At 42.4% G+C, this 16,034-nt stretch overlaps 1 protein-coding gene across 6 annotated transcripts in view; it reads left to right on the top strand.

Moving 5' to 3' along the window:
* The window catches only part of PDE4D (phosphodiesterase 4D), a 1,204,091-nt gene that overhangs the window by 381,837 nt on the left and 806,220 nt on the right, over nucleotides 1-16,034 (top strand). The window lies entirely within an intron of this gene.

Here is a 16,034-nt window from a genome sequence, read left to right as displayed (position 1 = left end):
TTTTCTTTTTTCTATGCAATTAGTGAGATGTGAACAAAAAGTTAGAAGAAATCATTTAAAAAGTATACTTCTGGGGGCATACAGTTTACAAATGTTGACTTCTAGAAATTGAAATTATATTAACTCTGTGGCCAATGTAGCCATTTGGTAGATTTATGAATATAAATTAGAAGTAATCATTGTGATTCTAGTTTTACCGCTAAGAAAAAAGACAGAATTCAGAGTTTAGCAATGAAACACAGATACTACTGAAACTCACTTAATATTCAGAAATGTGAATTGGAGGTAAGAAAGCCTTTGTTAAACAAACTGAAAAGAATCATTTTAACATTTAAAAAGAAAAATATTACTTTAATTAACATTTAGTGACATTTTTGCATGTGTACAAGCTGTGACTGTAAGATAATGGTTCATACTATTTTGTGGCCAGTGGAAATTAAAAGGATTTTATTTTTATAATTATTGACAACAGGGACCATTTTAATCAAATATCTTTGCACAATACAATATAGTTGTTATAAAACTCCTAGGAAATGTATATTTTATTTAAAAGATGGGGAAGTACATATAGAGAAAATCATTAATATATGAAAATCAGGGTCCCAGCTAAGGTATCCCTAGTTTCCCACGTGGTGCCCGAATCACTTGACATTTTATTCCATGACTATTTTTTAGGGCAGTAGGTTTAGGCATAGAAAACAGGTTCTACACATGTAATAAATGTATGTCTTAAGGAGGTGCAATGTTTCCTGTAACCCTTACTTGCCCCTGGATTGCCCTGTCCTAGGCTGTTCCTACCTCTGACATTACCCGGCTTTGGAAAGGTATTGCCATCCTTCCAGTCACGAAGGTCAGAAACCTGCCCATCACCCTTAACCCCTCCTTATACTCTCTACCTAATCGTCCCCCAAGTCCTTTGACTTCTACCTTCTCAGTATCTCACAGATATATTCTCTCTCTCAACTTTATTTTTTTTGAGCAGTTTTAGGTTGATAGCAAAATTGAGTGGGAGATACTGAGATTTCCCACATATCCCCTGCCCGCCGACAGCATAGCTTCCGCTATTATCAACCTCCCCTACCACAGTGGCCCATTTGTTATAACTGAGGAACCTGCATTAACACATCATCACCCAGAGTCTATAGTTTACGTTAAGGTTCGCTAATTACACCCTATGGGTTTGAACAAATGTATAAAGACATGTGTCCACTATTACAGCGTCATACAGAATAGTTTCACTGCCCTAAAAATTCTCTGTGCTCTATCTTTTCATCCCTCTCTTCCCCCAACCCACTGATCTTTATACTGTCTCCATAGTTTTACCTTTCATAAAATGTCATATATTTGGAATAATACAGTGTGTAGCCTTTTCAGATTGGTTTCTTTCACTTAGTAATGTGCACGTAAGGCTCCTTCATGTCCTTTCCTGGTTTGATAGTTCATTTCTTTTTAGCACTGAATAATTTTCCATTGCCTGGACATATCACAGTTAACTTATCCATTCACTTCCTGAAAGACGTTTTGGTCACTTCCAGGTTTGGGCAATTATGAATAAAGCTAGTGTAAACAACTGTGTGCAGGTTTTCGTGTGGATGTAAGTATTCAGCTCCTTTGGGTAATCACAGATATTCCCTTAAGTTCGACCCCAGTATCTCTGCCACCTCATTCACCTCCCTGACTCCCGGTCTGAACTGCCTTACACCTCTCCCCACCAGTTTATGCCCCACCTTGCCACCAGGGGAATCTCTCTTAAATGCAAATCTGATTGGTCACTTCCTACTTTTGAAACTTCAGTAACTTTCTAGAACCTGTTCCTGGATACATTCTCAACACCTCACCTTGGCAAATAAGATCCTTTTCTTATTTCGCTTCTGCTTATCCCTCCAGGCTCACCTTTTGGCACCTCCCCTACGTCTTTCTGCAGCCCCCTTCTCACCACGCACGCACGAGTTTCAGTCTTGCCAAACTCTCTGCAGCTCCTTGAGTGGGCCTCCCGCTCTGCACGGCAGTCTCCTTCTGCCCAGAGAGCCTTTCCCTTCCACCCCCGCCCCATCTGGGCAACCTCTACTCTTCATTTAAGTCTCAGCTCTGAGTATACGTCTTCTCCTTTAGGATGTACTCTTTGTCCCTTTCGCATCTTGGAACTAGGGCTTCTCTGTTATCCTGGCATCCTGTGCATCCCTCTGTCGTAGCTTTTATTTCATTGAATTGTAATCATGTATTCACCAGTATAGTCTTTCTTTTTTTTTTTTTTTTTTTTTTTTTGCGGTATGCGGGCCTCTCACTGTGTGGCCTCTCCCGTTGCAGAGCACAGGCTCCGGACACGCGGGCTCAGTGGCCGTGGCTCACGGGCCCAGCCACTCCGTGGCATGTGGGATCCTCCTGGACCGGGGCACGAACCCATGTCCCCTGAATTGGCAGGTGGACTCTTAACCACTGCACCGCCAGGGAAGCCCAGTCTTTCTTTTCTAGCAGAGTAGATTTTGTATGGCCAGGGACCCCAACACACTGGCCAGATCCTAGCGCTGTGTCCGGAACACGATAGTCATTTCACAATAGCTGACGACTGAGCGAGTATATACAATGAAAACAGCCACCTGCCTGAACATTAGGGAATATAAAATTAATATATTATTATGTAATATATTATATAAATAAATATATAATAATTATATATAGATAATTGAATATTACAATAAAATTAAGCTTAACTCTGACACTTTCTGTAATATCTCTGTGTCAGTTAGAAATGCTTTTGCCTGCAAGAAAACCCTACTAACAGTCTTTTAAACAAATAAGGAAGTCTGAAAAGAGCTGCTGGCCTTGGGTCAGTACAGTGGTAGGGCCGGAATCTCCGTGCTTCTCTTGGCTTTTCTCTAATGATCACAAAATGGCTGCAGCTCCAGTCATCACATCCTCTTTCAATTCAAGAAGGAGAAAGGCAGCAATAACCACTTCTGTCTCCTTTATAAGGAAAGCAAAGTTATTCTGGAAATATCCACCATTCTTTCAGTTATTTCTCTTTGGCTAGAACTATATCAAGAGGTCAGCCCAACTGTAAGAGAAGCTAAGGAAATGAGTGTTTAGCATTTCCAACCTCAATATTGGAAGTGAGTAAGAGATGACAGTTTGGGAATAGGTGTGGGATTAGGCAGCCAACAGTGTCCACTACACCTTAGGACAAACCATGATATTTCTTTTACCCTTTGGTTCCTCTTTTCAGAGTGAAGAATTAAAATGAATGATCTTTCTTCCAAAATCAACTTTCTCTCATTCTACAATTCCTGTATATTGTCTTGTCCATCGTGGAATTACCTTCTACATCTGAGAGTTAATCCAAGTCTTTCCCTGATACTTTACATTTAGAGAAAGCCCTGTCTAAGGAAGAAGCCCATCCTTTTTCAAGGGCTCCTTTGTTATAATCTTTCCGTGAAAAAGCCTGAACGATACACACCAGATTTCCTGCCTCTGACCTCACCAATCCCTTTGCTGTGTGGCAGCCCCTGAGACCATTTATGACCGTTACCATGGCTTCTCTGAATCTGCTCTTTCCCAGGCTAAAATTCTACTTGCTCCAATAGTTTTACAGATAATCCCATTTTGTACTCTCACCACCCTGGTCAGCTGACACCAGACATACTCTCTTCATTTACTTATGATTCATTGAATAAATATTAATGAGTTTAAGCCACGTGCCAGCACTGTTCTGGAGACTGGTGATATAGCAGACAACAAGGCAAAGAAGGCCTCTTCTTTCATGGAGCTTACAGAGGAGTAGTAGAGGGAGGCAGAAGATAAACTGCACGCATGCACACACACACGTGCGCACACGTACACACGTGCACGCACACGCGTGCGCACAGATATACACACACATACACGCGCACACACATACACACACGCACACACTTATACACACACTTATACAGACATGCACACACACCATCATTCAGATAATCAGTGCCAAGATAAAAATGACACAGGGATGAATGGGAAAGGGAGAAGGGGTGTGTGTGTGTGTGTGTGTGTGTGTGTGTGTGTGTGTGTGTGCGCGCGCGCACATGTGCTTTATATTTGGTCATCAGGGAAGGCATCTCCAAGATGTGATTGAGGAGAAGTAATCTGCAAGGAAAATGAAGAGCTTTTGATGCAGGGGAAACTGTAAGAGAAAGGTCCTGAGTGGAATGAGCTAGGCCTGATAGAGGAACAAAGATACTCAGAGGAGGAGAGTTTGGGGGATGAGCCTGATAGTAGAGATCCCATCATACAAGATACTGAAGGCCAGGACATGAATTTAGACCATATTCAATTGTACTTCAGTATCATCTGAAAATGTGTCTGGACAAAACTGAATACACAGCTGCACGTACAGTGTGAAGGGAGCAGTCAAGTGTACAGCGTCTCCTTATACTGGGCACTGCATTTCTATTAATGCACGCTAGGATTCGGTGACTTTTTTGGAAGCCATTCTCATCCCCACTGTGATTTCCTGTGCACTCTTTGACGTCCACCACTCACATGTCTGAATATTACTTGAACAAGAGAAGCTGTAGGTGTATGTGATGCAAGGAGTTATTAAAATGATTCATATCACACTTCCACCATATGAAAAATAATATAGAGTCAAAAGCAGCCCAGCTTGGGGAAGCCTAAATCACATACTTGAAATTCAGTCAGGCATTGAAATGAGGTAATCTAGTCCTGAAAAATGCATTCCTTGAGAGCTTTCCTCCTAAAGCAAAATTGAAGGATAAGAACGAAATGAAGTCTAAGCAGCCCCCCCAAACAGAAAAGATGAAAAAGTTGATAACTGCAACCAGTCAGGAACTGGGGGGAGGAAAAGAGTTATTGGTACTGAAGTCGACACGCGCCAATTAAATGTTGGGTTTCCACCTTCCAGGGACCCCAATTGTCTCTCCTCCAGCAGCCTTGGGTTTCTCTCTGGACTGTGCAAGTCAGGCCTCAGAGCTGACAGCTCTGGTGACTATGTGCTCCATTTTCCTGCCAAGCTGCAAGCATAGGTGCTCTCCAAGGCAGCCTGTGAGCCCCTTCCCTCCTCTGGCTCCACTCCTGCCCTGTACACTGCATCTGCCATTCGGTAACTCGGGCAGCAGGGATGCTGAGGACTCTCCTCTCCCATATGGCACTGAGTTTCGTTTCATCCTTTTCCTCTTTCCTATCAGTAGGTATTCTGGAAGACAGTTTTATGATGACACTCACAGCTAGCATTAAAACCAGATAAAAATAAAACAGGATGTCGATAAAGAACTAATGATGTGTGTCTGTGTAAATGTATAATAATAATAAAAAAAAGAGATGTCTGTTTGCAAAGGTACCATTTTAAAGTCATGGGGCTTTAAGTGAAGCTGCTTTATAAACGGACCAACATATGTGAATGTTTGCCTACGTCTCTCAGCCATGAAAATCTCCCTGTAGACAGTGGGCTCTGAGGTGAAAGGCACGCTATGGGCACTAAATAGTTCACCAGAACACCTTCGCTAAGTGCTAACCTAACTACTTTCATGATAGAAGTTTCGGGAGGACAGCTGACAGCAATTTAGGGGGCATGGACAGAAATTGTTAAACAGGCTGGTAATCTGGCATTTCCTAAAGTCTGGGTTCAAAACCCAAGGGCAAACAACAAAGTCCTAGTCTATAGCACAGGGAACTATATTCAGTATCCTGTGATAAACCATAGTGGGGAAAAATATGAAAACTATACATATACTTTATAGATATAAATATATGTATATAAATCACTCTGCTGCATGGCACAGATTAACACAACCTTGTAAATCAACTACAATAAAATCTTAAATTAAAAAATAATTTTTTTTAATTCAAAAAAAAAGCAGGACTTCGCCTGTGGCGCAGTGGTTAAGAATCCGCCTGCCAATGCACGGGGACACAGGTTCGATCCCTGGTCCAGGAAGATCCCACATGCCAAGGAGCGACCAAGCTCGTGTGCCACAACTACTGAGCCTGCGCTCTAGAGCCCATGAACCACAACTACCGACCCCATGAGTCACAACTACTGAGCCCACGAGCCTAGAGCCTGTGTTCCACAACAAGAGAAGCCACCACAATGAGAAGCCCGCGCGCCACAATGAAGAGTAGCCCCTGCTCGCCAGAACTAGAGAAAGCCCGCGCGCAGCTACTAAGACCCAACGGGGTCAAAAATAAAATTAAAAAAAAAAAAAAAAAACAAGGGCAACTAGAAAGAGGAATCAATGCTAGCCTTGTAGGAAAGAAGTAGATGCCCAGCATGGAGATAGAGAAATGCCTGGAAGGATTTAGGTGAGAATGGTGTTGTCAGTAATGACCTTGGTTTAGGGTCTGTACAGTGTGGTGGAAAGACCCTTGCACTGGAGGGCAGGAATCCCTCATGGCTCCTCTCCTGACAAGCTGAATGATATTTCTTACCCTCTTTGAATCTCCTCTCTTCTGTGTTAAGTAAGGGGCTAGTCCTGGTCAGGTGTAGTTCAAACTATATGCTACATAATTTATGGTTTCTGTGGTGAGGGGCCGTATGCTTTGGGATGGCGGGTGGTGAAGGGGAGTTGTGAGCAGGTGAGGCTTCAGACTCTCTCCCACTCTCCCCACCCCCCTTTTCAACCAGGACAACTCGACTTTTACCTCATTATACACTGAGTTCTTCGTAAGATCCTAGTTTAAAAAAACAACTTTCAATACTTAAAAACAAAATAAAGCTTGTAGACGTCTAGATATTGAGTAAGATTCCTTCCAACTCTAAAATATGATGCTTCTAACACTCTAATTAAAGTATGTAAATGATATACAACTATCTATGGGTGTTAGCAAATTGTCAGTATTACTGAGCAGTGACAGTAACACTGAAGTAAGAGAATGGGTCCTAGCAAGAACAACACCTCAGTGAGCGACGCACATTGATAAGCTGTGGATAATGTATAGTGCAGATAATGAGCACATTTATGATTTTTATTTTTCAACAAAAGATTGGTGGACATTCATCTGTCAGGAGCTATGGAGTTCTATCTGTGCTTGCCACGACTACGTGGGAATTCTAGAATCTGCTGGTGTGTCCCTGAGTGCAAAAGCAATGTTTTGGAACTTTTCAAAGGTTGTTTTTCTTTTTTTTTCTGGTGGTCTGGAAAAAAAATCTCACAATTAATGTTAAACACTCAAATGTTTAGGTACTGATTTTTATTTTATTTTATTTTACTGGAGTTTAATTGCTTCACAATGTTGTGTTCGTTTCTGCTGTACAATGAAGTGGATCAGCCATATGTACACCTATATCCCCTCCCTCTTGGACCTCCCTCCCACCCCTCCCCCCATCCCACCCATCTAGGTCGTCACAGAGCACCGAGCTGAGCTTCCTGCGCTTTACAGCATGTTCCTACTAGCTAGCTATTTTACACATGGTAGTGTATATATGTCAGTCCTAATCTCCCAATTCGTCCTACCCTCCCTTCCCCGTCCCGTGTCCACAGGTCCGTTCTCTATATCTACATCTCTATTCCTGCCCTGCAAATAGGTTCATCTGTACCATTTTTCTAGATTCCACATATATGCGTTAATATGCAATATTTGTTTTTCTCTTTCTGGCTTACTTCACTCTGTATGACAGACTCTAGGTCCATCCACATCTCTACAAATGACCCAATTTCTTTCCTTTTTATGGCTGAGTAATATTCCACTGTATATATGTACCACATCTTCTTTATCCATTAATCTGTCATTGGACATTTAGGTTGTTTCCATGTCCTGGCTATTGTAAATAGTGCTGCGATGAACATTGGGGCACATGTGTCCTTTTGAGTTACGGTTTTCTCAGAGTAGATGCCCAGTAGTGGGATTGCTGGGTCGTATGGTAGCTCTATATTTAGTTTTTTAAGGAACCTCCATACTGTTCTCCATAGTGGCTGTATCAGTATACATTCCCACCAACAGTGCAAGAGGGTTCCCTTTTCTCCACACCCTCCCCAGCATTCATTGTTTGTAGACTTTTTCATCATGGCCATTCTGACCGGTGTGAGGTGATACCTAGTTTTAGTTTTGATTTGCATTTCTCTAATGATTAGTGATGTGATTTCTCTAATAATTAGGTATTGATTTAAAGCCCATAATATGTGCTCAGGTGTGGAAAGAGACTCATTCATCATTTAGCAAATGTTTCCTGAGTCCCTAGCATGGAACAGGCATATTCTCAGCACTTGGATTCATCATGAAACAGAACAGACAACACACATCCCGGCCCAAGGGGAGCACCCATTCCAGATGGTAGGTTAAAGACCTTAGGCACACGGGATATGTCTCTTTCTTGCAAGAAGCTTAGAGTCCAGTTGGGAAAATGAAATGTCAAGGCATACAACAATTAGAGGCTGAAATAGGTGGTGTGGACCCCAAGTGCTACAGTAGTTTCAGAGGAGGCAGGTAGTTGGACTTGGGTAGACCTTGGACAGGGAGTAGAATTAGATAGCCCTGGACTTAGTGCCTGGTACACAGTAGTACTTGCTCAAGTATTGTTGAGTAAATAAAAAACCGGAACTGACTGGCTAGGCGGTTCCCACATTGAGGTAGTGGGAAGTGATCTGGGGGAGTTAGAATGAGCCTAGGTGAGGGAAGCCTTGAATTCCAGGTAAAGGTTTTGGATTCGTGTGTGGGGACAAAGGTTGAACATAACACATAGAAGCAAGAGTTTGAATCTGTCCCTAGAAAGGCTGTTGCAGGCAGGGGTTCTGGAAACAGGGACACCTGTCAAGAGCTTTTCCTATAGGGCATCTGTGAGGACATGACGGCCTTGGCTTAGCAGAGGCAGATAGCAGAACAAGGGACAGAAGTGTGAAACAATCGTCTTGGGACATAGGGTATACTGAGAGGGAGAGGGAATGAAGAAGTGAGGTGGGAGTCTCAGGTTTTGGGGGTGAAGAAGCTACTTTCTGTTTGAGAGGAAATGATGCTCACAGGTCCCGGGTGTGAGTCCTGGGGCTACCACTAGAAGTGTATGACCTTCAGCAAACTACTTAACTTCTCAGTGCTTCAGTCTCCCCATCTGTAAGATGGGAATGAAGACATAGCATCTATTTTAAAGCATAGGAGTTTGTAAGAAGTAAACGGGACACTGAGGAGAATGTCCAGCAGAGGCCCCGAGGGGAAGAGAGGCAAAGATGGATTGAGAGGGTAGGGTCTCTTTCTGTGCCACCCCATTCCCCGCTCTGCACTGAGAGCGCGTGTGAGGTCACCGAGTCACATCTGCCGCCCTGCAGTCAGGGGCAGTGTTCCTCTGGAGACTCCTGACTTTACGTGGAGAGCATGGGAGGGCAGGGGTCTGCTGTTCCCACATCCAGCTCGGTGCAGTGCCTTCCACACAGTAGATGCTAAGAAGGATGGCAGAGCCAGGATTCAAACGTTCATCTAGTGAATAGTGCCAGTGACAGGTGTGGGGACAATGAGATAGTGTCCTGAGGACACTCCAGAGTTAGTAGAGAGTGGGAGTTTGAGTCTGGATTGAAACTCTGGTCTTCTGGATTCTGACATGCTGCTGGGTTTCAAGCAGCTGCTACTTTGTGTTCTGTGACAGACAGATTTGCAAGATACTGAGATGGTCGCTTGGCTTGGGAGGAGAGTGGGAGCGGCAAAGGTGGTTCCCTTGGGAGGAGAGACTGCGATTCTGGGAGTGCGGTGCCCAGAGCATCTCCTCCTCATGTCCCCCATGCACGCTGACCTGGCGGGCCTGGGGCCTCCTTCCAAGGACAGGCCAAGGAGGCACGGTGGTTCTTGCAGTGGTCTCCACCTCAGGAAGGGAACAGAGCTTCTGGTGGGTTTTCCTGGAACATGCCTAGTGCTTCCCTTCACAGTCCAGGAAATCTGTCACTGCTTCTGGGCTCTGCTCCAGTCTCATTTTTTATGTGTTGTGCAAGAAATATGATGTGTACATTCCTGTGTCCACCTTCTATCTTTGCTGCTTTTTATCTAAAATACCTGTAACAGCCTGCCACCCCTGACCTGCACTCCGAGCCGTCTCTCCCTTTGTGATTAAGGAAACCCCTGGGTGCTAATTCAGCACTTACACACTAATACATCTTAAAGTGGTCAGCAAGGTGCTTTTGTGAAGAGCATTTCATTTGATTCTCACTGCAACCCTTCTAATTACTGAGGGTTGTTGTCCAGTACTCATTGTGCATATTAAGAAAGTAAGCCCCAGCCAAGGGGATTTCTAGAGTGATGTAAATGTTCTATGTCCTGCTAAGGGTATTGGTTACACTTATATGTGTATTTGTCAAATTTGATCAAACGGTACATTTAACACCTATGCATTTCACTATGTGTAAATTATATCTCAATTTCTTCAAAAAAGTAAAGAAGTTATACCTGGAAAGGTTCACCGAATTGCCAAATACCACGAAGCTAGAAATCAAGTTGAAAGACTTTTTATTTGCAGCATCTGTTGGGACTTCTAAGGAGTGTGAACCTGACAAACAGGACACTTCTCTTTGCTTCCTGGAATGCCTCCTTAGTGGAAGCGTAAAATAGAAATCACAGATGATGGATGGTCCTTGAGGGTGTGTGTAGGGGGAAGGTAGATGAGAGAGGCAAGGTGCCTCTGAGTGGGAGAGAAACTAAGGAGGAATGAGGGTGTACAATGGGAATTTTATCAGGGATCTGTCCAATGTCACTCTGTTTCCCCATGTCAACAGAAAACACTTAGCACCATCTGGTTCAGTCCTGTCTCTTCTCTCTCTCTCCCTCTCTCTCTCTCCCTCTCTCTCTCTCTCTCTCTCTCTCCCTCCCTCCCTCCCTCCCCGCCCCCCCTTTCTGCCTATCTGTCTGTCTTTCCCTCCTTCCCCATAGATTCAGGGCAAGGTAAGAGTCAGACTTGAGACTTCAAACCAATTCTCTTGTTTACACTCTGCCTTTTAATCTGTTTATAATATGCTCAGACTCGCCATCTACATGTTCACATCCTTGGTAGAAGAGATTATTTCCTATACCTCTTTGTATTTACTTCTCAGCACCAAAATGATCTAAACCATTATTTTCTTATTATACCTTCTATTTTTTTCTCACTTCAAAGAAATACATATTCATTGCAGATAACTGAGGAGATACTGATAAGCTAGGAAAACAATAATATCAGAAATGAGGGCTATCATTTAGAACACAGTCACATAAATCATAAATAATGTGCTCCGTGTTACAGCAGTGCCACTGATTGTAATGATGGTGATGATGGTGATGACTCCCACTTGTACCTGACTGTGTGCAAGGCACCGTTCTGAGCATTTATATATCTTAAATTGTAATCTTCACAACAACCCCAAGAGGTATTATTATTTCCCCCTTCCTTTTTATTTTATTTTATATTATTATATAGATGAGGAATCCAAGCAGAGATGTTAATTGTCCTGGTCATGGTCACATGACAGAAAGTGGCGAAGGTGGGATATGAGAGCTGGGCTCTAGCTTTAAGGGTACAAGTAAATTTCAACTTTGTAGCAGCCCTAGGTGATAGAGACTGTCTTCCTTTATGTTTTCCTTTTCTAGATTTCTTTCTAGAATAACTCAGGTGGTTAGTGGCAGAGTAGATTTCAAACACAGTAGTATCTACTGTGAGCAGAAGCTCCTAACCACAAAGCTTGTAAACAGACTCCAGCAGATAATCACTGTTGACCTTTATATAAGCGATAAGCACCCTGCTTCTGCACCACCGCCCTGAGAAAGGTGGTCACCAGCTCCATCCCCATGCCATTGCTGCAGAGTATACTTGCTTCCAGGACTGTGACTCCTGTGGGGATACAGCCCCTCAGCAGAGGGTGATGGAGAACGACAGCCCAGAACAGGGGAGGGAGAAGGATTTATTTTAGTAACATTTAAACTCCTGCTGTGCCTGCTGCCTTAAAGTGGCTATGAACTGTGTGTATTTCAAGGCAAGTGAATTAAGGAGTGTTTTGTGTTAACGGGCTTACTGTTTGTCTCCTTTGCAATGAAAAAGCATCTCTTTTAATTTGCAGGATTACAGGGGACAGTGAAAATTCATAACTAGGTGATTTGTAATGTCAGTTAAGGAATGACTAAATAACTCCTTTCTACATCTTGAATATTATCAAAAGTTCTTCAAAGACCTAGCAGTATTACCAGACCCTATGCTGAGTGTTAGTTTGTAGTTCCTGAAATTTTAGTCAAAAACAACCCCCTTGTTCATTGTTTAAAAAAAGTAATAGAATGCTTCAGTGCAGCACCAGATGGAACATTTTGTGGTAAACAGGTTAGCCATTGCCTGCTGAGCTAATAGACCCTTCTAGAGAGCTAGCTGGTCCAGAGGCAGATCTGCAGGCCAGGTACCCTCCTTCTCTCCATCCACACAATGCTTTGTCCTCTGATCCCATGGCCAGTTGGAACTGGGATGGACATAAAGTAAAAACCTGCAAAGTCCTAGGTGAGATGCTAAAGATTCAGAATAGCTCTGGTTAATGAATGGAGGCCTGTTTCAGATCCATGACTGGAAAAAACAGGCATTATCCTGCTTGGAAAAGTGGAACAGAGTTTGCAATTGAAATGTTACTCATGCATTTGCTAAAGCTGTCAACAGAGGGTCATTCATTGTGATTCTAGCATTTGAATTCAGAAAAGCCAATTATCCAAACAAATGACTAGAGGAAACAATAGTACAAATGTATTTTAGAGGAAATTTCCTCTCCCCTAATCCTTCTTATCTGACATATAATTTTAGTTTTACCTGTTGAACTGAGGAGAAGGTACGGTGATGTCGTTCCCCTCTGCAAGGTTAGTTGTTTTTTGTTTTTGTTTTTTTCTATTTCTTGCAAGGTTAGTTTTACTGAGGTTCTCTCCAGACTCTGGCATTCAACTGGTCGTTTGGGTGACAGAAAACCGACAGAGCCAGCTGAGACAATAATTTCCCCTTTACCACATGTAAATGGAATCTGAATTCAGATGCTATTACATGAGTGCCATCATTTCTCAACCTAATATCTTTCTTGTCATTAAAAACATTTTATTTTTACATCTGATTTATATGCCATTGGGTGTTACATTTTTTAAAATATATTAACAGTAGTGACGAGGACCTTGCTGGAAGAAAAATAACGTACGGGCCTTGATTTTAATCCTGTGACACCCTGAGAGGATTTCTCCATATTATTTTCTCAGAGTTCGGTAGTGTACAAATTAGAGAAAGGGATGTGACTTGAAATGAGTCTGAGAATTGTTTTCAGCTGGTTCAAACTTGCTGGAGTTGTAGCAATCTTGAGTTTTCTAAAATTGGTAAATTTTACCTTGAAATCCTTGAAGTCTCAATTCCAATGAACTAATCATTGTTGGGGCAGGGGTTCCTCTGTGTGTGTGTGTGTGTGTGTGTGTGTGTGTGTGTGTGTGTGTGTGTATTTGTGTTTATATTCTTAGCAGGTAGCTAAAATTCTTTTATTTTCTCCTTTGTAGTATAATGTAAAGTAAGGGTATTCATATTCTCCCAGGAAGCAACACTTATCTGTGCAAAAGAGTTCATAGTACAAAGAATGTCAGTGGGTTTGCTATTCAGAATTCTGTCTTTCTCTCTAACGTCAGCACTATTCACTGCCAAATCTGTACCACACCCAGGGAAACTGAATCAAGGCAAGTATTGGTTTCCACCTGGAAGAGCTTCAGCCCCTGGAGCATTCTGCCCACAGGCAGGACTACAAATGTTCCACTTTTCTCCATGAAGAAAAATGTTTTGTTACATTGTGGCCTCAGACTGAACAAACTGTATTCTTTTTTTTTTAAATTAATTAATTAAATTTATTTTTGGATGTGTTGGGTCTTCATTTCTGTGTGAGGGCTTTCTCTAGTTGCGGCGAGTGGGGGCCACTCTTCATCGCAGTGTGCGGGCCTCTTACTGTCATGGCCTCTCTTGTTGCGGAGCACAGGCTCCAGACGTGTAGGCTCAGTAGTTGTGGCCCATGGGCCCAGTCGCTCCACAGCATGTGGGATCTTCCCAGACCAGGGCTCGAACCCGTATCCCCTGCATTGGCAGGCAGATTCTCAACCACTGCGCCACCAGGGAAGCCCCAAACTGTATTCTTAATGGAGGGACTAATACACCAACTCACTCTGGCAAGATTTATTACTTTGTAAGGACAGACAGAGAATTCCTGGGATAAGGATCCGGCCTGTTAAATTCATCATCTTAATTTATTGCTTTTCCTTCTACTCATAAACACAGAGTGATAGCTAGGCCACTGCACTATTTGTTCCTCGTGGAATCTTGTAAGCACACTAGGCAAGACTGTGTCTGTGTTCCCTGGTTTATACACATCATCCACGTGCAGAATTATTCTGATCATTCAGGCTGGAAATAGCACGCCCCATAGAGTCTCAATAGTTCAAGCAAATTTATTATTATTTACTAATTATGACTATAATTTTATCATTATTGATTAATCCAACTTATTCCCTGAGTGTACACGCATGCATGCATGCACATGTGTGCAGTGACAACACACAAGCTGGAAAGAAGGTGCAGAAAATAGCTTTGAAAAAGTGAGTAATGATTGAGCCATAGGCCCTGTGATAAGTAGCGTTCACACACACCATCTCTCTAATCACCGTAAGCCCATCTAGGTATGATTCTCATGCACCATAGTGCTATTTGTACCCTGAATACATGTGTCTGGCTGAGGGGGAGAGTGGGGCTCAAACCCAGGCTACACTCTTCTTGTTAATCCAGGTATCCAAGGGGATGCATCTACCCAGAGGGGAAGCCTTTCCTAACATGCACAAAGTCCCCAACTAAGTTAATGTTGTCCTGGAAATGATTATCCTCATTTTACAGATGAGGAAATTAAAGACCCGAAAGATTGAGTCGTTTCTCAAGAACATGTATCCAGGAAATAGCAAAGCAAGGACTCAACCTAAACCAATAGAGCTCCAAAGAGCTCGCCCCGACCCCATCCCCCAAACCACTGCTACTTCTTTCAACTAAATTGCATTGATTCAATTACTGGAATAAGGCTTGGTGTGCCATTTAAAATGCAAGGACCATCTGGTTGTGTATTAGTATTTTTAGATCGTTTTCTGAAAGTGAGTTTTAATGGGGAGGTGGAAAGAGAGAACCAGAAAATAGTTTTGTGGTGGTAGATGGGAAAACGCTCGATAAATCCCCCCCCCAAACTCTACCTCCTTTAGAGTATTTGAGAGGAGAACCCCAGCACATCTACTGAAATTTCCAAGTGAACTATTTACCTAATAGGGTGTTCATTGATTACAAGCTATTAGTGACTATTAACCTATGAAATTGCATTTACAGTTCACAAATATATTTGACTTTCACAAGCCTTCCTGAGGAACAATGATCAGTCAACACTCTTTGCCTAAAGGGTGTGATCAAAGAGCACGAAGCATGACAAATGAATATGCAGCCTTTGAATTTGGAGTTGACAAAGGATCATGTTTCACAGGTTGGCACATTGATCTTCCCCCTACTCCACACAGCCTCTGAATTCCATTTACAACTTTGCAGGATTGAATGTCAAATTAAAATATAATCATTCCATTTCAAATAGTTCCCTGTACAATGATCTCATTTTTAAACTTTCACTAATGTGGTTATTCTGGTGCAGTTATTATCATCAATATATGTATGTAAAAATGTCAATGCTGAACAACAGATAATATCTTCTAATAACATGTAACAAGGATGAGCTGCTTTCCCATAGAACCTCACACTTTTGGTGGATAAGGTGGAAAGTGGAGGTGGAGAAACATAGTATTAGCTGTTGAATATAAAGCAAGGACAATAGGCATTCAGTCAGGCTGTCATTTTTTGGTATTTCTTCTGTAGTTTTGGTTCTTTTTATAGTGGGTGGATTTGTTTATATGGAGAAAAGTGTATTTGTTTATAGAGAGAGGGAGGTTGAATGTGTATTTCGTTATTTCAGAGAAATGCAACTTGGTATTATGAGCATTTAATTCTACAGGACAGTCTCCAGATCCCTTTGATGTAGAACTTTGTCCTGCAGATACTATTGATTCCCTCCCCCCACCAATTATAAACA

This window comes from Delphinapterus leucas, chromosome 3 (genome assembly GCF_059928025.1).
Source record: "Delphinapterus leucas isolate spDelLeu-1000000601 "Yukka" chromosome 3, BTC_Dleu_Yukka2, whole genome shotgun sequence".
Classification (NCBI taxonomy): Eukaryota; Metazoa; Chordata; class Mammalia; order Artiodactyla; family Monodontidae; genus Delphinapterus; species Delphinapterus leucas.
The sequence above is the reverse complement of the archived record's forward strand: the minus strand, read 5'-3'. Positions and strand labels throughout refer to the sequence as shown.